The sequence below is a fragment of the Helianthus annuus genome, chromosome 12 (assembly GCF_002127325.2).
Source record: "Helianthus annuus cultivar XRQ/B chromosome 12, HanXRQr2.0-SUNRISE, whole genome shotgun sequence".
Lineage (NCBI taxonomy): Eukaryota > Viridiplantae > Streptophyta > Magnoliopsida > Asterales > Asteraceae > Helianthus > Helianthus annuus.
The window spans coordinates 20,414,221-20,438,756 of NC_035444.2; positions in this window are offsets into that span (position 1 = coordinate 20,414,221).

Here is a 24,536-nt window from a genome sequence, read left to right on the forward strand (position 1 = left end):
ACCACAACATCAAGGTGTATCAAATGGACATTAAATGTGCATTCCTCTATGGTAAGATTCAAGAAGAGGTTTATGTTTGTCAACCTCCAGGTTTTGAGGATCCATTTAATCCAAATCATGTCTACAAGCTAAACATGGCTTTGTATGGCCTGAAACAAGCACCAAGAGCCTGGTATGAAACTCTTTCCACCTTTCTACTCTCCATTGATTTAACAAGAGGAAGAACTGATAAAACACTGTTTTTAAAATGGAGAGGGAAGGATTTGATGATTGTCCAAATTTATGTGGATGACATCATCTTTGGAAGCACATATAATAAAATGTGTGAAGAGTTTAGGCAACTCATGACAGCTGAGTTTGAAATGAGTGCAATGGGTGAACTCCAGTGCTTTCTTGGTCTCCAAGTAAGGCAACTGCAAAATGGCACTTTCATCCATCAAGGCAAATATGCCAAAGAACTTTTAAAGAAAATTGAAATGGATGACTGTAAGCCATGTAGTACACCCATTGCAACCAATAAAATTATCATGTCTGATGAGAAGGATGATTTGGTTGATCAAACTTTATATAGAAGCATGATTGGGTCTTTATTGTACCTAACTGCATCTAGGCCAGACATCATGTTTGCAACATGTGTTTGTATAAGATCCTAATCAGCCCCTAGAAAGTAAAACCTTATTGCTGTAAAAAAGATATTCAGATACCTCAAAGGTGCTCCCACACTTGGTATCTGGTATCTAGCTGATGGTAAAATTGAGCTTTCAGGTTTCTCAGATAGTTACTTTGCTGGATGTGACAAGACAAGGAAGTCCACTTCAGGAGGGTGCCAATTCCTAGGAAATTGCTTAGTATCTTGGCAAAGCAAAAAGCAAGCAGTTGTTTCCACATCCACTGCTGAGGCAGAGTATATAGCCGCTGCAAGCTGTATAGCCCAACTGCTTCGGCTTCAAAATCAGTTGTTGGATTTTGGCATCACTGCCTTAAAGACACCACTCATGTTGGATAGCCAGGCAGTAGAAAATATCATCAAAAATCCAGTTTCCCATTCAACCACCAAGCACATTGACATCAGACATCACTTTGTGAGGGATTGCTATGAAAAAGTTTTAATTTCTCTGCATCATGTTCCAACTAAGGATCAGCTGGCAGATGTGCTAACCAAAGCATTAGACACATCTAGCTTTGAAAGCTTGATCTCTAGGATTGGTATGCTAAACATGGAATAGCAGGCAACATCCTGTTTTTCTATGAATAAAAGCATTAAAATGTTTTCAGAAAATCAAAAATCCGTCCTTAAAAATAGCTAAAAATGAATTTTTCATTAAATCCTTAAAAGTCTGCCATAACCACTGATGTTTTTCAAAAGTCTATTCTACTTCAAAGTCTGCCCACTGCTGAAAGTCAACCCCTGCTCCTTCATTTCCATGGCAAGCACTGTTATTGAAAAACAGTGTCCCTATCCACTGATATGCTATCCACTGATAGTGAAAATCACCCATTGCTTTCATAGTGTTACCGTTGTAACCACTGATCTTCTTTCCTCAGTGGTCCCCACTAAGTACTTGTCCTTCTTTTCATCAGGGGCTGGCACGTGGGCAGTACATAGTGGTCAGACCTTTTGTAACCGCTGCCACGTCAGCATTCACTTTTTTTCTATAAAACCCCTTTCAAAATCCCCAAAAAGGTTTTACTGTCGAATTGAATTTATAAAAATTTCTTTCTCAAAGCAGTTTTCATCCCATTTCCTCAAATTTCCTTACTACCTTCTTCGATCGTCTTCTCCAAAATGACTAAATCGAAGTCTTCAGCAAAATCCACTTCCAAATCATCTTCAAAATAGGCCTCTCAAAAGGCTAAACCCATCGAAATTCCATACAAAGCACCGCACAATTACCTGGGTCTTCTTACGAAACCCGACACCACTGATGCTTTCGACTCCATCATTGATATCATGTCTGCATCAAAGTATAAAACTTTGTTAACAGCAGATGCTCCAATTTACTTGACAACCCAAAGAGAGTTTTGGAAAAATGTAACCCTTGACAAACAAGGAGAGACTGTCATAGCCATTAACTCTTTTCTAAAGGGTAAAGCTGTCAAAATCACACCACAATCCATCTCGGAAGTCTTTCAACTCGATGATCAACAAGGTAAAACTTTCTTTCCTAAAAACGAGTTAAAAATTGATTTTCTTGAAAGAGGGTATGCAGATACAATGATGAAGAGGGATACCTTACAAAAAGGTTTCTTCCCTCCTGCAACAAGATTTTTATTTCATACCCTCCTAATGTGTGTTTCAAACAAAACCACTGCTTTTAATGAAATACCATTAAAGATTCAAAATCTGGGATATACTATTCTTCAAAATGAAAATTTCAATTACTCTCAGGAAATCTTTAATGATCTGGTTAAAAATGTTGAAACCAAGCCATTCTTACTTTTTCCAAGATTTCTAAGCTATTATTTTGAAAAGAAATTTGGTAAGGATGATGCTTCTACAATAAAACAAGGTGACTCTTTTCAAATAAACAGCTTAATTGCTGAAACTTTTACAAGAATGTCAACACCTTGCAAAACACAAGCAGAGGTGCCTGAGCAGAATTTAGCAGCTACCACTGCTCCTCAGGTATCTGCTGCTGAGCCCACTGCTCAAGGTGATCAAAGCAGCAAAACAACTGCTTTGAAACCCAAACCTCAAATCACCAAAAATCCCAAACAAAAGAAAACTCAAAAGCCCCCCAAACCTACCAAAAAGGCAACTCTGGAGGATGAGATAACAGAGCAACTGCCAGTGACATCACAAAAGTCACAAGAAACCACTGCTGCTACTTCCTCACAGCAGTTGGTAGAAATATCTCAACCCATGGCTGAAACTCCTCCTGTTTCTTCTCAAAAAGAACAGGTTGTACAATTAGGGACACCACAATATGATGCTCTAGAATCACTTACTTCCATCATCCACAACCCAATGCCCGGGGCCAATTCTCTTTCTACACCCAACCTCACATCCACACTTCCCCCACAAACAAAGATCTTGTTGGATGCTATTGATTTGAACTAGGCACAAACCAGTCCTTCTCAATCACCTACCAATGAGAATATACCTCAACAGCTGACTGGGTCTGATGTATCAATCATTGTTAACCCACCAACACAACCTGAGGAGGTTACACCCCTAAAGTTACAAGTAACTCTTGGTGGTAGTTCAAGTGAAGCAATCACTACAAATGTTGAACCCACTGGTTTATATATGGACAGTGGTTACATCTATTAGACTTCCTTGAAGGCAATTCCTTCCATAGCACCTCTGATATCCACCAGTGAGTTTGTTTTACCCTCTAGTACAATCAAAAGGCTATCAAGTGTTGAAGCAAGAAGACCCCAGTACCAAGAAAAAGGGGCATCAGTGGATGATTTCTAGAGTACACTCCCTAAATCAACTACTGATACAACCACTGTTCGTGGGAAATCTGATGATCCCATTCAATTGGGTGATGGTTTGGCATACCTAGAATTGACGGACAGAATTGACAAACTGGATACCTCTGTTGCAGAAATTAAAGACATGCTGCAACAGTTGTTGAAAGTTCAAAAGGTGCAACCCACTGCTATTCCAACTCAAGCACCTGCTCCATCATAAGCACCTGCTGCAAAAGAGTTATGGAACCTATTTCAACCTCTGCTCCAACAACAAAGACAACTGGCTGATCAGCAACATGCAATACATGTTCAAGAGCTAAGAAACATGATGGAGTCCAGGTTTAGAAACACTCAAGCTGACATCAAGGCTATAAGGGCCCATATACTGAATACCACTGGCACTGTTCCTCCCGTTGTTCTCTTTATTGATCAACTACCCCTAGATAATGGCAAAAAGGGGGAGAAAATCAAGGAATGGAAGAAGAAGGGAATAAATGATGGGCTTTATGTTGAACCAGAAAAAGATGCCATGACCAAAAAGATTCCCTTGCCAGACGGTAGCAAAAAGATTGATGTTACCACAAATGCACTTGCTGAAGCACTAGCTAGTGTAAAAAGGGACAGAGCGGCAAAGGACATGTCAAGATGGAATGAGGAGAAAAGAGCTTATATGGAGCTGAATGCACAGGGTTGTTCTGAGCCAAAGGATGTTCAAAATCCTGAGCCAAAAAGAAAGAATCCCACTAGAAAAGTGAGCGAACCCAAATCCACACCATCCAGTCTCTCAAAGCATACTCCTAAACCATCCTCCAAAAGCCCCCAACATCAGTCTACCACTCAAACAGTTGTTGTAACACCTGTTGTATCAACAACTGCTGATACTTCAGTGGTTTCAACAACTGTTAGCCAAATACCTGTCATCACTTCAACACACACCACTTCAACACACACCACAACCACTGCCATATCACCACCACCAAAAATCACTTCACCACCAGAACAATTATCAAAACCACCACCATCTACTACCAAAAAGCAGAAGACAACAGATGTTACAACATCTGTTGTAATGATAACAGTGGCTGAAACACCAGTTCTTTCAACAGCTGTTAGTCAATCACAAATCACTCCCACTCAAATCATCACCACTAATCCACCCAAAACATCATCAGCCTCTCCTCAACCAAAAAGGAGAAGGTTAATCCTGACAGATGATGACACTTCACCACCACCAACATCTTCAAAATCTCTATCACTTGTTACAATACCAAAACCTGTTCCTCTCTCATCAGCTCAGATTCAAAAGCAACTAGCTCCCGCAGGTGTTCAATTTCCTCTTGAGCTTATAGCAGTCAGAGAAGAAATCAAGTCCTTCTATTATGAGGATGACACTGCAAAAAGGAGTTTACCATCTGTTGAAGGATATCCTAGGCCCAGCAATATTGAAGAATATTTGCAAATCAAAGCTAAGCAAGCAGAGGATATTTCAAAAAGAAACTCACAAGGGAAAACTGACAAAGAAATTCAACAGAACTATCAATTTTTGCTCACACAAGTCAGATCCTTGGAGCAATTTGCAAAAAATGTATGTCAACAAATCTCAGATGAGACCCTGAGAAAAGATTATGTTGAAAATATCATGGCTCACAAGAAATACAAGGGAGAAGAACATATGTACAAAGAGTGGACCATTCCTGAGCTTGAAAGTGAAGCAGCCAGGATTCAAGAAATGATTAAGAATAAGGTCAAACACACTCCTCCTGATTGGGAAAAATACAAGAAGAATGTACTTGATAAAAAGGTAGAGCTGAGGAGAATGAAAGAGGAACTCATTGCTGCTGATTATGGTTCTGAAAATCAAGTGATGAGATGGAGAGAAGATAAAGTCAGGGCTACCTACAAATGTTTGGAAGAACTAAGGAAGAAAGATCCAAAAGTTCCACAAAAGCCTGACTACTCTAAAGCAGAGGTTTCAACAAGACCACCAAAACTTCAAATCAAGAGAGCCACTGCTCCTGCTGGTGCTGCCATCTACAAAAGAAGGCAACCAAAACAGTTGGATGCTGAATCAATGCGAGAGTTAATGGCAGGTGATGACCTTGTAAAAGAGGGCATTAAGAAAATGATTGAAGAAACTCTTGGGCTGAATCAACCTGCAAGTACTGCTCAGTCAGTCATTAATAGGCCTGTTACACCAAACACCTCATCTAATAAAAATCTCCCAAGAAACCCACCAGATTCAAAAGTACTAAAGTGGAAAACTGACAAACAGACCCATGTACTGACAGTGATCAAGTCTAGTGGAGAAGTGAAGAAAATATCAAGGGAACAAGCACTTGGCCTAAGTCTTGAAGATTTGCAGGATCTCCTTGATCTTCCACTGAGCAGGGATGATGATGACACATATGTCTTAGCCTTTGAAATACAACTCAAAGGGCAAATAAGGGAACTGTTGATGAGGCAATAAAGATCCATCAATAAAGAAGAGTTTTGGCATTATATGTTCCAGGGGAGATTGTTGGGATTGAACCCTATCAGAGGAACAGATAATCAAAGCCAAAACTGGATCAGAGCAGTGGATCCAGAATAAGCAGATGTTGTGTATACAAGTCTCTCCCCTTGAAAGTGATCTTAACATCTGCTGACCTCCAATCTACTGATCATTACAAACTGCTGATTAAGTCAAAGACTGATGAAGACTAAAGCCCTGCAGCTCAATCTACTGCTATGGGTCAAGCATTGCTGGATATATCAAGTGTTGCTGGGTTCACATCAGTGGAAGGATGCGGCAGTAGTTTAGCTTGTCTTTATTAAATGTAATGTATAACAGTTGTTAGCATAGCAGTATTTGTATAGGTCAGTTGTTAGAGTTTGTTAGGAGGTTAGATGTCACTTTCATGGTGACGTCAGCAAAGATACTCAGTGGTTTGTCCGTGCCTATAAATAGAACAGTGCTCTGTACTGTTCTATTAGCTCTTCACCATCTTTCTCCTACACGAACAAACCATTGTGAGCTCAGGATGTGGGGGAATTTGTTACACACTTGCATTTGTAATCGTTGTTGAAATAAATTCAAGCGTTCGGTTCAATGATAAACTTGTGTGTTGAAAGCATTTCTCCTGTTTGGTTGTGTAAAGTTTATTATCATTTATATTCCGCTGCATCTCTCTTTCATCTTTCATCTTATTTTAAACGTAAAACACAATCAATCTAAACTCAGATCCTAACAAAACCTCTTAAAAAATATAATAAAACTTCTTAAAATTTGTAGTTAATTAATTTTTTTTTTCAAAATCCTACTTAAAAATATAATAAAAATTCTAAAAATGTATCGTTAATTAAAATAACCTACATGTGATTTGAAGGAAGTTGTTATAATATAACTAGCTAGTTGAATATATGTTCAACACATAACACAATATTGTTTGTTATTTTAAAACTAGCTACTTTAATATGTGTTTAACACATTTTATAATGGACCTTATAATTATTAGATATCTTTTTATATCGATTTAAAACACAATATAAGAAAATCTTTTATATTTACTGGTTTAATTGTAAAATATATTTCTCTTATATTTTACTGAAATTCAATCAAATACTATTTTGAAAATCTAAAAATAAGTTACTATATTGTGTTTTCTATATAAAAAACATAAGTTAAAAGGAATATTAGCAATGATCGTATATACATTTAAGAGAATTTTCAGTTTGTTTTTCTTTTAATACATAATTATGAGGGTATGGCTAAAGTTGTTAGAATCAAATGTAGTACTAGTAGTTTTTTTTTTTTAATTAAATACTGATTTATAGATTTTCAAAATAATATTTTTTTGAGTAAATTGCCATTTTAGTCCCTGAGTTTTGTCCAAATTTGCCATTTTAGTCCAAATAGTTTTTTTTTCGCCTCTGAGTCCCTGACTTTTCCCTTTTGTTGCCATTTTGATCACATACACTAACTCCATCCAAAAACTCCATAACCAGGGGTATTTTAGGGATTTTCATTTTAAGTGTTTTCAATTGCCATTTTGATCCAACTCCAAAAAATCAAAAAAATTCCAAAAAATCTAAAAAGTTCCAAAAAATTCTAAAAAATCATAAAACTTCTACAAAAATTCTAAAAAGTCCAAAAAATCCGTTTCGGCGCGAACCGTTTCGAACCCGAACCGTTTCGAGCTGAACCGTTTCGACGCGAACCGTTTCGACCCGTACCGTTTCGACCCGTACCGTTTCGAGCCGAACCGTTTCGACGTGAACCGTTTCGACCCGTACCGTTTCGACGCGAACCGTTTCGAGCTGAACCGTTTCGACGCGAACCGTTTCGAGCTGAACCATTTTGATCGAAACGATTCGGCTCGAAACGGTATGGGTCGAAACGGTTCAGCTCGAAACGGTTCGGTTCAAAACATTACGAGTCAAAACGGATCGGTTCGAAACGGTTCAGCTCGAAACGGTTCGGTTCGAAACGGTTCAGCTAGAAACGGTTCGGTGTCGAAACGGCTCAGCTCGAAACGGTTCTGGTCGAAACGGTTCGTGTCGAAACGGCTCAACTCGAAACAGTTCGGGTAGAAACGGTACGTGTCGAAACGACATAGCTCGAAACGGTTCGGTTCGAAACGGTTCAGGTCGAAACGGTTCGGGTCGAAACGGTACGGGTCGAAACGGTTCGCGTCGAAACGGTTCAGCTCGAAACGGTTCTGGTTCGAAACGGTACGGGTCGAAACGGTTCGCGTCGAAACGGTTTCAGCTCGAAACGGTTCGGGTCGAAACGGTACGGGTCGAAACGGTTCGCGTCGAAACGGTTCAGCTCGAAACGGTTCGGGTTCGAAACGGTTCGCGCCGAAACGGATTTTTTGGATTTTTTAGAATTTTTATGATTTTTTAGAATTTTTTGGAATTTTTTTGATTTTTTGGAATCGAATCAAAATGGCAATTGAAAACATTTAAAATGAAAATCCCCAAAATACCCCTGGTTAAAGATGGAGTTTTTGGATGGAGTTAGTGTATGTGATCAAAATGGCAACAAAAGGGAAAAGTCAGGGACCCAGAGGCAAAAAAAAACTATTTGGACTAAAATAGCAAATTTGTACAAAACTCAGGGACTAAAATGACAATTTACTCTTTTTTTTAAAGTAAGTTCTATTAAAAAGTTTTTCTATGAGATTCTTAAAAAAGGTAAGATACATGAGAGATCAATTACCATGATTAATATGATATTTATTTAATGAATTGGGTTTATCTAATGAGAACATGAGAGAGAAATAAATAAATCTTCAAAAACACCATATTGGTAATTACTTTTTCCACCAACACTATGTGAAAAAACTCCTCAATTTCTATACAAAGTTTAAATCGAATAACAAATAGACTAGCTAACTAAGCTGCCACTTTGCCCCCTTAATTTTATGATGTCCTCTAAACCATTAGTGGTGAAGTTTGACCAAAAGTTTCGCGGGTACGAAAAATCATAGGACCCAAAAATAAAATTACCTATCGTTATAAATGTTAGGTTATATGTTCGGGTCGGCTATTCGATTCGGTCGGGCCAGGTCTTACACATCAAAAAACCAAATTTGAATTCTCAAGTTTCATTTATATAAAAACTAGTTTCAGACTTCATTTAAACTCACTTCAAGTTTAAAATCAATTATAAAAAAATACTAATATCCTAATTCTTCACGTTTTTTTAACTCAATACGAAAATATGAAAAAATGGACAATAAACTTGGTAGGGGCAGGGAATTTTTAGGTAAAATAATTGGCGGAAGTGGACCTATATAATTTTAAAATTTTCGAATGAAAAATCGAAAAAAATTATACTACTGACTGAAACATTAGTGAGGGTGGGTGCACCCGCTTGCCCCTTAAAAGCTTCGCCCCTGCAAGCCACCCCTATGAGATCCATCGTACCTCTTATCGAGCCTTACAAGTTTAACTTACTTCACATATGTTGGTTAGTTGGTGTTGCTTATGCTTTCACACACTCTCTCAATACCAACACTCTTCATTCCCGGGTTCCCGCATAAACTTTGCATCTTTTCCTTCGCCAAACCTTTAGTTAAAATATCGGCTACTTGCTCATTTGTATCGATATACGTCAAATCAGTTTCACCATTTAGAACCTTCTCTCGAACATAATGCCAATGCACTTCTATATGATTTGTCTATGTAAGGAATGTGGGGTTTCATGCTAAGGAGGGACGGGGCGCCCCATGATGGCCCCTCCATCACGCGTTGAACAATAACGCACACCGCCACCGCCCACATTTTTGACGCGTGAAACTTTAAACGCGTCATGTTTATCACGTGTGGTGATTTTGAAAAAAGTTGAACGTTGGACCCCATGATGGTTGAGAATGTTACCCTTTAAAGAAGTTTTACATATACACACACAATATATAAAGAGTTAAATGCCCGGATAGTCCATATGGTTTGCCCATTTTTCATCATTAGTCCATAACTTTCTAAAATTACACCTATAGTCCCCAACTTTTTCAATTTCGTACCTGGATAGTCCCTGGCGTGGATGGTGGTTAGTTTTTTGTGTTAGGTGCATGTGAAATGACAAAATTGACCTTAAACTAAACAAAATAAATTAATTAAATACATATATATTATATATACTTGTGGGAACCACCAACTATAAAAAATAAAAAAACAACCCCATCCCACCCCACCCACCCTTTTTTTCTTTCTCACTCTCTGTTTCTTCCTTCTCATCTCTCTCTACACCTCCCTCTCTCTCCTTCTTTCCACCGCCACCACCATCAATCTTCCCCACACACCATTGCAAGAACACCTCCACTCGCAAACATCAACAACACCACCACCATCAACCTTCCCTACACACCACTGCAAGACCACCTCCATTCTCAAACATAAACACCACCTCCACCGTCAACCTTCCGGTGAGTGTCCAGATTCTCCAAGTCGACTGGGTTTATTACCGCGTTCGATTCTTTGTTAAGGAAAAATATATATATATATATATATATATATATATATATATATATATATATATATATATATATATATATGTATACATAAGAAGATTGAAAATTGATGCAAAAGTGTTGATAAATAGTGATAAGATAACTTGAAATTGAGTGAAATTAACAGCAGATTGTTGTGTGAATTAGTAATTTGAAAAGGATATGAGTCATTGTTGTTGAATAAGATGAAGATGTTGGGGAATATGTGTTGCGTGAATTCGTAGTTGAGCCGACGGAATAGGGTTGAATCAAGAGAGCTCTATGTATATATATAACCATCTCCATTCTCAAACATCAACACCACCTCCACAGTTGAGCAGAAGCGACATCTGGTCCTCCATAGTTGCAGGCTATTTTTCTTTTAGGGTGTTAGGGTTTCAATGGCGGTGAAGGAGTTGATGATGAACAGGGGGTGATTTGGTGAGAACAGGGAGTAGATGAATGTATACAAAAGTAGATGAACAGGGGGTGATTTGATGCAGGGGATTGATGGAGGAGGAATTCCGATGAGTGTGGTTGAGGAAACGGTGATGATGGCGGCGGTGGTGGTTGTGGCGGGGGTGGTTGTGGTAGTGGTGGTTACGGTGAAGTGGGGGTGGGGGTAGATGGTGGTGGTTGAAGGTGGAGATGGTGGTGGTGTGGAGTGGGGAAGATGAAGTGGGTGGTGGGTCCCACATAAATTGTAAAATATTAATTATATTTTTTAACTTTTTAGCTATTAAATTGACAGTAAGGGTATTTTTGTCATTCACACGCACCTAACATCAAAAACTAACCCAGTTACGCGCCAGGGACTATCTGGGAACGAAATTGAAAAGTTGGGGACTATAGGTGTAATTTTAGAAAGTTATGGACTAAAGATGAAAAATAGGCAAACCACAGGGACTATCCGGGCATTTTACTCATATATAAATTACCAAACATTCTTTCAATCCCGGTTCAACGAGTCATTGCTCATTTTGGCAAACTTCCCAGTTCAACGGAACGAAATATGAATCAAATAACTTCGAAGTGGGGCGATTTGAATCAGAAAATGAGTAAATTTAACGGTTGCTTCATTCATTGGTACGTTTTTTATAAACATAAAAATGCTTTTTTATTTTGAAAACATAACTGTTTTTTTTAACATAAAACTGTTTTTTTAAACAGAAAACAGTTTTTAATTTTAAAAACAGAAAACTGTTTTTTTTTACATGGAAGATCTCAAATAACAATACAAGTTATTCAGAAAATATATTATAGGGTCCTAATATTAACACATGGTAAAAACTTATTTACACATGGTGTATACGGGCCGTATAATGTTATACAGCCCGTATAGAATTTAAAAAACTAACAAAGTCTGTGCCAGCAGACTTTGTCAGTTTTTTTAATTCCATACGGGTCGTATAACAGTATACGGCCCGTATACACCATGTGTAAATGATTTACCTGGTCGTATACAATGTATACGAACGATGTATACGGGTCGTATACTGTTATACGACCCATATTCTTCGAAAATTAGATTTTTCTCAAAGTATTTAAGGGATTTAAGGTGCCAATCACACGAGACATTTTACAGTCGTGAGGTGGTCAAACCTTTCTAAAAGTAGAAAAAAATAAAACATTAACACGTAACAAAGATTGAAGAACAAAAATTCGCGTTATATGACTGTATTAAAACGGAAGCTATCAACGCGAGGTTACAGGCATGGTGTTATTCTTTATTTAATATTTACAGAATAAAAGGAAGGGTGAGGAATTTGATGAGAGTTGTAAGGAGAAGCGTTGAAATCAAGGGTCCCGTCATTACAACCACTTGTTTTCAACAGGGATGTAATGCAATGATTCCTCTCAATTAAATAGACAGACACTTGCTTCATAGGACTCACTTGAATCGTCTCGAAAGTACTGAACAACCGAAATAACAGCTTCGGTTCCATTAGCCTGTACCGAAGAAACCAAATTCGCAACAATGAGTCTGAGTCCATTGTTGTTTGTGAATGTTTCGAATCATCATAGAAGACGTGTCGGGTTCTTCTGCTAGTGGTCGGGCTTCCAAAGCTCACACAGGGTGATAAACAACGCTGATATGAACACAAACCAACTGCTTTGTCTTGAGTCGTCGGGAAAACTTTTCCTCAGGGGAGGGTGAGTAGTATGAGTCTGAGTCTATTGTGGTTCGTGAATGTTTCGAATCATCATAGAAGACGTGTCGGATTCTTTTGCTAGTTATTTGTAACAACCGTCTTATTTCTAATCGAATTTAATGTGAATACGCGTGATTTTTGATAAAATAGTACTTTACTTCAAACTAGAACAAAATTTAAGTTTTAAAGTGATCCCATACTAGTTGACTACTAAACTAGTTCCAACATTCAAAACATGATTCGTAAAATGTTTACATCACAAACATTGTCTAAAACAAACATAATCTATTGCGGAAGCTTCAAAAGTGTGTGTTCGGTTCTTCAAAACATGCTTGATCACCATCCGAAAAGTCCCCATCTTCACCTAAAGTCAAAACCACTTAAATTGTTAGTTTTGACATTGATATAGTGCGTATAAACAAGTTCCAGCATCAAATCGTTAAAATAAAATAAAAATTCATAATTGGTCCTGTCGCGTGTCGCGCCAGGTGTCCTTCATTCTGTCGCGTGTCGTGATGGCTCTCGCGTGTCGCGCCGGATCCATGTGATCCTGTCGCGTGGCGCGGGGGATACCATTTTCCAGCAGGTGCAGGTTTGAGACCTGCATTTCCTGCCCAGTTTCGTTTTTCAAAATTCCAACTTTAAACTTGCATAACTTTCTATCCATGTGATCCTGTCGCGCCGGATCCATGTGATCCTGTCGCTGGCACCGCATCGTATGGGCATTTTCGTCACGACAAGGGATGCAGGCAACAGCCTCCACGGACGACGATGCGGCTGGCACCGCATCTCGCGTATTTCTTGATCACAAGCAAGACACGCGGTAACATCAGAAGTTACCGCAAGCAGCGATGCGGCTCGCACTGCATCCTGTGTGCTCAACAAATGGGACTGACACAACAGTGCAAGTAGCACCAATGACAGTCACAAATCAGGTCTACGTAAGCGACAGACTGACGTGGCGTTATCTCCACGTCCGACAAGCCTGACACACCTGCAAAGGTGCAGCATGTCGTCAGTCCGTCCATCCACCTCCTCCTTCACTCCTCGGCTATAAATACCAACCCCAAACCAGGTTTGAGGTATCTCTTCACAACTCTCTCACTACTACTACTATCATACTTTGCTTCCCAAGCAGACTACTGATTCTCACGCCGGAGAGTGGTAACAAGGAGCACCCCCCACCCCATCCTCCTTGTTACGAGTCACGGTTTGTTTCCTTGTGCAGGAGATCAACCCACCGGTGATCCAGCCAGCGATCCTCGAGAGGAAGGGATTAACCCTTCTTGACGAGACCAGTGAGTTAACGCTGCCCGGTTAACCATTGTTTCATCATTGGCGCCCACCGCTACTCTTAGCACTTTTTCAGCCATCCTTCTCCCTCTCAAAAAATCATGACTGATCACCAAAACAATGCTGGGGATAATCAAAACCCCGCAAACCCAGGGCCGGTAGGGGTTACTCCCTCAACCTCACACCCTGGACACATTGGCACGTCGACGCAAAGGGGTCCATCCCTTACGTTCGGACATGACCTATCACAGTACGCATCTGTGATCCCACCAGGCATGGACCTTCATGCCTGGTATGACCAGCAGGCAGCCCTGCTGACCGCAACATACAACCGCGCTTGTGCGGAAGCGCAAGTACAAGCTGGGCCTACCCCTGCGGTTCGTATTTTACAATATGAAGGCAGGGTACCCTCACGTCCAGCCTCGAGAAGCAGACGTGAAGATCGCGGATCATCGTACTGCGATGTCCGCACAATTAACGAGGATGATTCCTCATACGGGTCCCACACCAGGGGGCCAGTGCATACCCGCTTAGGTCCTCACAGCGAGGACAGGCGACGGTCCGCATCCCGATATGGCTCCGGAATTCAGAGCCGGTTGGGCCCACAACCATATACCGAAGGGTATGGTCGTACCGACCCGGACGACCATACATATTGCGGGGATTCTCATGCTTCCAGTAGCACACCAGGAGGACGGCACTATATTCCTCCCACTCATCCCCGCAACACATACCTCAGGGCTGCAAAGCGCCCTGAGAACCAGCCCTACAGGCCGAAAGCTGCGGCCGAAAACTCCAAATTCGCCCCGCGAATTGCCCACGCCCATGTCACCACAACAAAATTCCCATTCAATGTAGGGAAATACAAAGGTTCGTCCGACCCGGACGACCACATGAACATTTTCATGGGTGCAGGGTGCAACGGCCAGTGGGATGAACCCACTTGGTGTAATTTTTTCCCCCAGACCCTCACGGGTCTGGCCAGGGCTTGGTTCGATTCTTTGCCAGTGGGATCACTGGCCTCATTCGAGGACTTACATGCAAAGTTCCTCGCTCATTTCAGCCAGCAACGACGTCACGAACGTGATTCGATGGACGTCATGAATATCTGGCGCAGGGACGACGAATCTCTCGAAGCATTCGTCGTCCGATACAATAAAGAGTGCCTGGAGATAGGTGACGTGGCAGACCAAATGGCACGGAACCACTTCATCAAGGCCGTCAGGGACAAGCAGATGGTTATGACCATCTCTGGCAAGGAGGGCTTGCTTAAAAATGGGAAGATGTCATGGCCGCAGTCAAGACATACGCCCAGACGCAGCGGTCCCTTGAACCGCATATGGCAAAGGCACAGCCCCAAGCCGAAACCTCCCACCAGGGGTCCAAGCGTAACAATAAACGCAACCGGGACGTTGGAAATCGCGACAGCATTTCCAAACCATACTTCCCGCGGACCAACCCGTTTAACCCAAGGAACCATAACGCCCAACGGGACAACCGGGCGTCAAAGAAAGATTCTCGAGACCGCAACTGGACCGAGATCACTGTGTCGCCAAGCGAAGTCCTTCTTACGGATGCACAGCTCTTGTGACCGGCCCAACCAATGAAGTCCAAGAAAAATCAAGATCTCACTCTCTATTGTGAGTATCACAAGGAATCGGGCCACACAACAAACAACTGCATCAGTCTCCAACTGGAGATTGAACGAGCCTTAAAAGAGGGCAAACTGCAACATCTTTTGCCAGGTGGGCAGAAACCCACCAAGCGCATCACCCCTCATGGCGAAGGCACCTCCTCAGGGAAGAGGACCATGTATATAGCCTCGACCCACATGATTAACGGAGGCAAAGGAAGGCCGCACAAAGCGGCGAGAAGACCGGACAATGACTGGAAAGACGAGCAAGTTGTCTTTCCAAAAGTCCGAGGCGGACCGCGCGACAGGCGCGCCGTCGTTATTACAGGCCAACTGGCTCATTACTGCACCGAGCGTCTATTCATCGACCTGGGCAGTACTTCTGATATAATCTATGAGCAATGCTTCAACCAGTTCGATCAGGAGGACAAGGATCGGTTGCAAGCAGTGGATTACCCGTTGGGCGGGTTCGCAGGGGAAACTGTCTTTCCCCTAGGCCAGATCACTTTTCCTGTGCGTCTCACTAGCGGAAGGCACACAAGAACAGAAGAGGTAAACTTTATGGTTTTACCTCATACCTCCAGATATGACGTGCTCCTTGGGAGAGAATCCCAAGGTGGTTTCAATATGATTACGTCTGTACCCCACTCTACTGTCGGTTTTCTAACCGAAACACGGGTCGCGATAATCTACGCACGCAGGGACGTCATGATGTCGGACGACATACGTCCGACCAAGATAGCAAGGCCTACCCCCAACAACCAACCAGAGAAATGGGTTCTCAACGCGAGATACCCAGAACAAAAGGTTACGTTGGGCCACGCCTTGTCCCCTAACACCAAAGCGCACCTGAAGCAACTTCTCTTCAGGAACCAAGACATTTTCGCGTGGACACCTGCAGACATGACTGGGGTCCAGCGCGAAATCGCGCAACATTGCTTAAATACCATGCCAGGTATTAAGCCGGTGATCCAAGGCCAACGCCACCTTGGATCCGCTAAAAACCAGGCGATGCATGAGCAGGTGGAAGAACTGCTCTCCGCAGGCATCCTGCGGGAAATCAAATACCAGACTTGGTTATCCAACCCAGTCATGGTAGAGAAACCATCCGGGGGCTGGCGCATGTGCGTCGATTACAAAGACCTCAACAAAGCCTGTCCCAAGGATTGTTACGCACTTCCGGAAATCGACGAAAAAGTCGATAACCTCACACCTTTCAGATGGAAGTGTTTCCTCGATTGTTATAAAGGCTACCACCAAGTACAGATGGCAATCGAGGATGAAGACAAAACGGCATTCCGCACTCCCACCGGGAATTACTGTTATACAAAAATGCCGTTTGGGTTGCGCAACGCGGGCGCAACCTATCAAAAACTGATGAACGACACTTTCCGCGGGCAAATAAGCAAAAGTGTCGAAATCTATATGGACGATCTAGTCGTCATGAGCATGGAGGAAGATACCATGCTCACTGATATTGAACGAACATTCCAAACTCTGCGAAGCGTTAACATAAAGCTCAATCCAGGGAAATGCTCGTTTGGAATGGAAGAAGGCAAATTCCTTGGATTAATCGTAACCAAAGATGGATTCAAGGTAAACTCGGAAAAGGTTCAGGCGATCGAGCGCATGCCATCGCCTTCAACGATGAAAGAAATGCAACGGCTGGCCGGCAGGCTAGCCGCACTAAATAGATTCTTAGCTAACCATGCAGCTAAGTCATATCCTTTCATCAAGACCCTGCGGAACTATTTAAAGAAAGAACAATTCCAGTGGACCACAGAGGCCGAAAATGCTTTCGGGAAATGAAGGAGTGTTTGATACAACTCCCAACTCTAACCGCACCACGCAAGGATGAACCACTCATACTATACCTATCTGCCGCAGATAACGCGGTAGGTGCGGTACTGATAGTGGAGCGGGAGGGGATTCAAACACCCATCTATTACATCAGCAAGATGCTCAACGACCCAGAGACAAGGCATTCAATAATGGAGAAATTGGTATTAGCACTAGTACACACTTCAAGACGGTTGCGACGCTACTTCACAAACCACGTCATCATGGTGCTAACCAATTACAGGATCGGCCCGATCCTATCCAAACCTGACATCTCTGGGAGATTAGCGAAATGGGCAATCGAGCTGGGCGCGCACACGCTGAACTATAAACCGCGCCCCGCGATTAAAGGCCAAGTCTTAGCTGATTTCATCGCCGAGGTACCGGCCAATCGCATCCAAGAATGCGAAGAAGCACAAAATCCTACACCAGTGTCACACCCCGATCTCCACGTGTCACCGGTGGGCCCGGTGTGGGGTACAGTGACGTAGTTGGCATCGTCATAGACAATCAACACAATATAATAATGCACAGCGGAAGCAGAATAGATACATTTCAACTTTTAAATAAATTGCAATAATAAATATCACAGTAGTTGAAATGGATCCACAGGCGGATCAAATAAAAATAAGATAAAATATTGTTCAACAGATATTTGTCGTCCGAGCTTGCGAGACTATAGTGGACGCTCTTAGGAAACAGCCAGCCTATTTTCGTATAGTACCTGCACTTAACCTTTTGGGAAAAATACGTCAGTTTACACTGGTAAATACAAATCGACTGACTCATTTTGAAAATGATTGAAAATTGATTTAAATGCACAAGGCATAAATAATTTTTTTTTATTAACTTGGGATAATTATATAATATAAACTTGTGAACGATTTACATGCACTCGTATCTTTGGTGGCCCGGGATCTGCTGTCCGGGCTAAGAATTAAATGACACACCACATTAAAGAGTTATACACGACGAGTGTACGCCTACACCCCGTGCTCTGGTCGTGGCCATCTCGTAAGATAATGCCAAGGATATCCGGGACACGGTCAATAACCCCCCAAAGCCTTTAAGTAAGACAAGATTGTTTAAACGAAGTCGCACAAGCTATTCAAGACTGTACACCCATAAGGAGCAGGACTTGTGCGCCCGATCAAGCGGTATTTTAAATACCGTACCCCAAGCCCGTATAGGGAAAATAAGTCAAAATGTATTTACCTGAGCAAGTATGTAACACAAACGGTAAGTGTGGTAGCTTTTACTGGGCCTCCTAATCTGGAACAAAGGTTTATAATTAACCTATTAGATTCCTAACGGGTCTTTTATTTTAGCCTAAGCTTTGACCGGTTAGTTTTAAGAATGATACGGTTTACGCACGATTAAGCGAAAGACCGGATAGAATGTGATTTAGACTCGACAAGTTTGAATACTTGTATAATATGGGTATACTAAATACATTCTGGATTTTGAAATAAAAATGATATCGTTTGGCCCGTTTCGGTCAATTTACGCAAACTAGTTACGTAAACCGAACCGAACGCGAAAAGGGCGATACGGGTAGACCAATGATTCAAATGCAAGTTCCCTGATATAATATGCTTTAATTATGATATAACATCAGTAAGTTATGTTCTATATTGCCCGGAATAATTTTAAACCCGATTTATGCCTTAGAAGGGCATTTTGGTCATTTAAAAGATAATAAAAGAGTAAAATTAGAATTCTGAGTTTCGGGTCTGGTTCATACAGTAAATATACTTAATATACATATTATATCAGTAGGGTATGACCCATATATCAAATTTATCATTTAAAACCAAACTATGCATCGTAGGGGTAATTTAGTAATTTCACAAGGGCTAAAAACGCCAAAACTGGAAATCTGAGTTCATATACTTATACTTACTGTTATTATATGAAAATATGCAAATTACATCAGTAGGTATAAGTCTTATATGTTTAAAACGAGTATAACGCTTACTATGCGCTTAAAATGCTAAAAATGCGATTTAAGGGCGTTTTCGGGTTTTCACAATAAATCTGAGATTTTTATATTTCCAGAATACTTAAAATAATTTATTTAACATTTGAAATCAGTAGAAAAAGGTTTCGGGTCAAAAGGATGTGTAAAACTCATTTTATGGCTTAAACGGTCAAAACCGACATAACCCGAAATAACTAGGCGATCTAGGATCCGTTCAGCCAAAAATTAATTAAAAATCATCAAAATTCCCAGAATATTATATTACTTCTGTTGGTAAAGAGTTTCGTATCAAAACGTGGCCAGAAACGGGTTCTACGCGAAAAGGACCGTTTATGTAAATTTATAATATAGTTTTACGCTAATGGCCATAACTCACAATCTGGACCACCAACTGATCCGAAATTTTCGGTGCAAGTTTATATATTAGAAATAAAGATTTCTACTTTTTCACTTTTCCAAAAATCACGTTTTATATCAAAAAGGGCAAAATAGTCAACTTTATGCATAAATCGGAAACATGCATTCGAATCGGCTAAGCATAGACTTATGACATAAAATTTCCAGAAAGTTTAACTAAAATGCCAATGGTCAAAAATTCTCTAAAATACAGATCTCACACATGCATGTACACATGCATGTACGGATCCGAACCGATAGTTTACGAAAAAGTCGTTTATTAAGACTTTCGGTTCCAATCCGGGTTTACACTAAAGATCGTCGAGTTGATCGTGGTAAAATACATTCTTATATTCATAATAAAGCTTTCTATGAAGATCAAACAGATTGCATGTCATCTATATCATTATTCATGTCATTTTTCACAAAAATCGCTTCTGTTGACTTTTTAGAAATAGGTTTGACTCGACATTTAGCATGCATGTAGTGGGAATCAGAGAGTACCATTTTGAGGGTTTGTTCCCCATAATATTACCAACATGTATCAGGTTTCAATTCGAGAAATGACGGATTGAAACTTGTTTAATCAGAAAGTCAAAGCTTATGAACAAACAGTTTGACTTTTAGCAATAATCACAACAAGAACGGATTAAAGATTGAATTGAGAGCTTACAAGGGTCCTATTGATGTTTAGTGAACACTAGGAATCAGCCTTGACGTTCAGATTAGCTCCAGAAATGCTTGAGAGAGTTCTTGAATGAAGAGAGCTCCTTGTTCACAACTTCAAGTGCCAAGAAAAATGATAAAAATCTGATTTAAGGAGTGAATCAGATGTTTGGAGTAGGCTACTGTAGAACTAGGCATGCAAGGGCACGTATTGGAGCAGATGGGAGGTGGAATGAGCTGTTATCAACTTAAATTCGGACCCAAATCAGCCTGTTTTGCGAATTCTGTCGCTGGCAGACCCACGCGGCCCGCTTGGGTCAGTCCAGGCGGGTCGCCTGACCCCCTGTTCAGCCAAACAAGTTTCAATCTTTGACAGCTTTGGCCCCTGAACTTGTACGCGATGTTTCGGCTACTTTTCTCGACCCGTAAACCCCCAAACTTGGTTTCTAAGAACCTTAGGACTTTTACCAACATGGAAATGTCCTCGGAACATTTTGCGCTCAACCGAAAAGCCCTGAAATTCGACGTTGACGCTTTTAGTCCTTCAAGTACGGTTTTGGCCATAACTTTCTCATACGTTGACGAAACTTCATGAAATTTTTACCACATATTCTAGTGAGTATATTTTAGCTTTACAAAGCTTCGGGTCTGCCAAAAGTTCACTCAGAGGTATAAATTAAACATGTTGACACTTTTGGCCCCTATAGTTTGAAATACTTCACTTTTGTGCAATTTCCGCGCCGTATGATCCATGAACCATCCGTTTAAGGTTATAAACATTATGTAGGGTTATCATAGAGTCTATTTATCCATTGTTGACACTTTGGACCCTTACGTTCCATAGTTTTCACTGTTTGTCACTTTTAGTCCCTCTAAAGTATGTTTTCACATAACGGAACCTTATGACACGTGTCAAGACATTATTGGACGAAATTTTTTCGAGGTGTTACATCCTCACCCCCTTAAAAGAAATCTCGACCCCGAGATTTATTCAAACAAATGGGGATATTTTTCTTTCATCGTGGATTCCACTTCCCACGTGTATTCGGGACCTCTACGGGCATCCCACTTGACCTTAACAATAGGCACATGCTTCCTTCGAAGCTTCTTTACCTGTTGATCCTCAATCGACAAAGGTTTTTCCACAAATTTTAGACTTTCGTCTATGTGTATATCTGTATGCGGTATAACCAGTGAATCGTCAGCGAAACACTTCTTCAAATTACAGATATGGAACACATTATGAATAGCACTAAGCTCTTCAGGCAAGTTTAACTTGTAAGCGACTGACCCGACACGTTCGATAATCTCGAAAGGTCCTATGTATCTCGGGTTCAGCTTGCCTTTCTTTCCAAATCTCATCACACCCTTCCAGGGCGATACTTTAAGCAATACTTTTTCACCCACATCAAAGTGAAAATCTTTGCGCTTAGGATCCGCATAACTTTTCTGCCTATCCCTGGCAGCTTTCAAACGATCGCGAATCTGAACGATCTTGTCCGTCGTTTCAAAAACGATATCTGGTCCTGACAACTGGACATCTCTAACTTCTGCCCAACAAATGGGCGATCTACACTTTCTACCGTACAGGGCCTCAAAAGGCGCAGCCTTTATGCTGGAATGGTAGCTGTTGTTGTAGGAGAATTCAATCAGTGGTAGGTTCTTATCCCAACTACCACCTAAGTCGATCGCACATGCACGAAGCATGTCTTCCAAGGTTTGAATAGTACGCTCACTCTGACCATCGGTCTGAGGATGATAGGCCGTACTAAAATTCAAACGAGTGCCCAACGACTGTTGGAAACTTTTCCAAAAATGCGACGTATATCTAGTATCTCTATCGGAGATAATAGATATAGGTATACCATGTAGCGCTACTATCTTATCGACGTATAATTGAGCTAACATATCTGAGCTATACGTCTCTTTGATGGGTAGAAAATGAGCTGACTTAGTCAGTCTGTCTACTATGACCCATATGGTATCATTTCCCCTTTTCGTCTTTGGCAACTTGGTGATAAAATCCATTGTCACCATTTCCCACTTCCATTTGGGAATTTCAGGTTGTTGAAGCAAACCTGACGGCTTTTGATGCTCAGCTTTGACTTGCGCACAAGTCAAACACTTTGCTACATGTTCAGCTACTGACTTTTTCAAACCAATCCACCAGTAGTTTGCTTTCAAATCCTGGTACATCTTATCTGCTCCAGGATGAACTGAGTATTTAGAGCTGTGGGCTTCCTGGAGGATAACATCCCGAAGTCCTCCATATACTGGGACCCATATTCGTCCGTTTAGGCGTAGCATTCCGTCTTTATCGTAGGATAACTGCTCCTCAGTTACTCCTAACTTTTCTGCAGGATAGTTAGCTTCCAGCACAGCTTCCTTCTGTGCAGCTAACACCCTTTCATTCAAGTTATTTCTTATTTCAATGCGCTTGGCATTGATTCTGATCGGTTTAACCCTTTCTTTTCTGCTTAAGGCGTCGGCAACCATATTTGCCTTGCCTGGATGGTATCTTATCTCACAGTCATAATCATTTAGAGTTTCCATCCATCGCCTTTGTCGCATGTTCAATTCCTTCTGATTGAACAGATGCTGAAGACTCTTGTGATCCGAATAGATTATACACTTGGTTCCATACAAGTAGTGTCTCCATAGCTTCAAAGCAAATACAACCGCACCCAATTCCAAATTGTGGGTGGTGTAGTTCTTCTCATGCACTTTGAGCTGTCGAGAAGCGTAGGCAATGACTTTGCCTTTCTGCATGAGTACACAGCCCATGCCAGTATGTGATGCATCACAATACACCACAAATTCATCTATACCATTGGGCAACGTCAATACTGGCGCATTGCTCAGCTTCTGCTTCAGAATGTCAAAGGATTCCTGCTGCTTAGGGCCCCAATCAAACTTAATCTTCTTACGGGTCAATGAGGTTAGGGGCGCAGCAATCCTTGAGAAGTCCTCGATGAATCTCCTATAATATCCTGCCAATCCGAGGAAACTGCGAATCTCAGTAGGAGTCTTCGGCTCCTGCCAATTCATGACTGCTTCTACTTTAGCGGGATCTACTTGGATACCACGCTCACTCACTACATGTCCAAGGAATTGGACTTCTCGAAGCCAAAATTCACACTTCGAGAATTTGGCATAAAGCTTCTCTTGATGCAGAAGTTTGAGAATACAACGAAGGTGTTTCTCATGATCAGCTTGGCTCTTCGAGTAGATAAGAATGTCATCAATGAAGACGATGACGAACTTATCTAAATAAGGTTTGCAGACGCGATTCATGAGATCCATGAACGCGGCTGGTGCGTTAGTGAGCCCAAACGGCATCACTAGGAACTCGTAATGTCCATAACGAGTCCTAAACGCGGTCTTGTGTACGTCTTCCTCCTTGACCTTCAACTGATGATATCCTGACCTGAGGTCAATCTTGGAGAAATAGCTTGCTCCTTGCAACTGATCGAACAGATCGTCGATCCTGGGTAACGGATATCTATTCTTAATAGTGACCTTGTTAAGCTCACGGTAATCGATGCACAGACGCATCGAACCATCCTTCTTTTTAACGAATAAGATTGGCGCTCCCCAAGGAGACGAGCTAGGTCTAATAAAACCTTTGGCTAAAAGCTCATCCAACTGCGTCCTCAACTCCTTCATCTCCGTTGGTGCCAATCTGTATGGTGCTCTTGCTACAGGTGCAGCGCCTGGTATGATATCTATCCGAAATTCTACTTGCCTATCTGGTGGCAAACCAGGTAGCTCTTCAGGGAAAACCTCAGGATATTCCGAAATAACAGGAATATCTTCAATCTTCGGCTTCGGCTCATCAATGGTAACTTGTGCCATATAAATGACACATCCTTTCTGCATGCATCTGGATGCCTTGAGCATGGACACTTGCTCCGGCAATCCATGCTGGGTGTCTCCTTGAATAGTAAGTGACTCACCAGACGGAGTCTTCACTATCACCTGCTTTCTGTTGCACAGAATCTGGGCTTGGTTACTCGACAACCAATCCATGCTTATCACTATGTCGAATCCAGCTAGCTTAAAGGGAAGCAAGGATAACGGGAAAGAGTGATTCCTAATGGATATAACACATCCATCTAGAACTGTCGAAGCGGTTTCTATGGTTCCATCGGCTAATTCCACCTCATATTTCACACTTAAGGTTT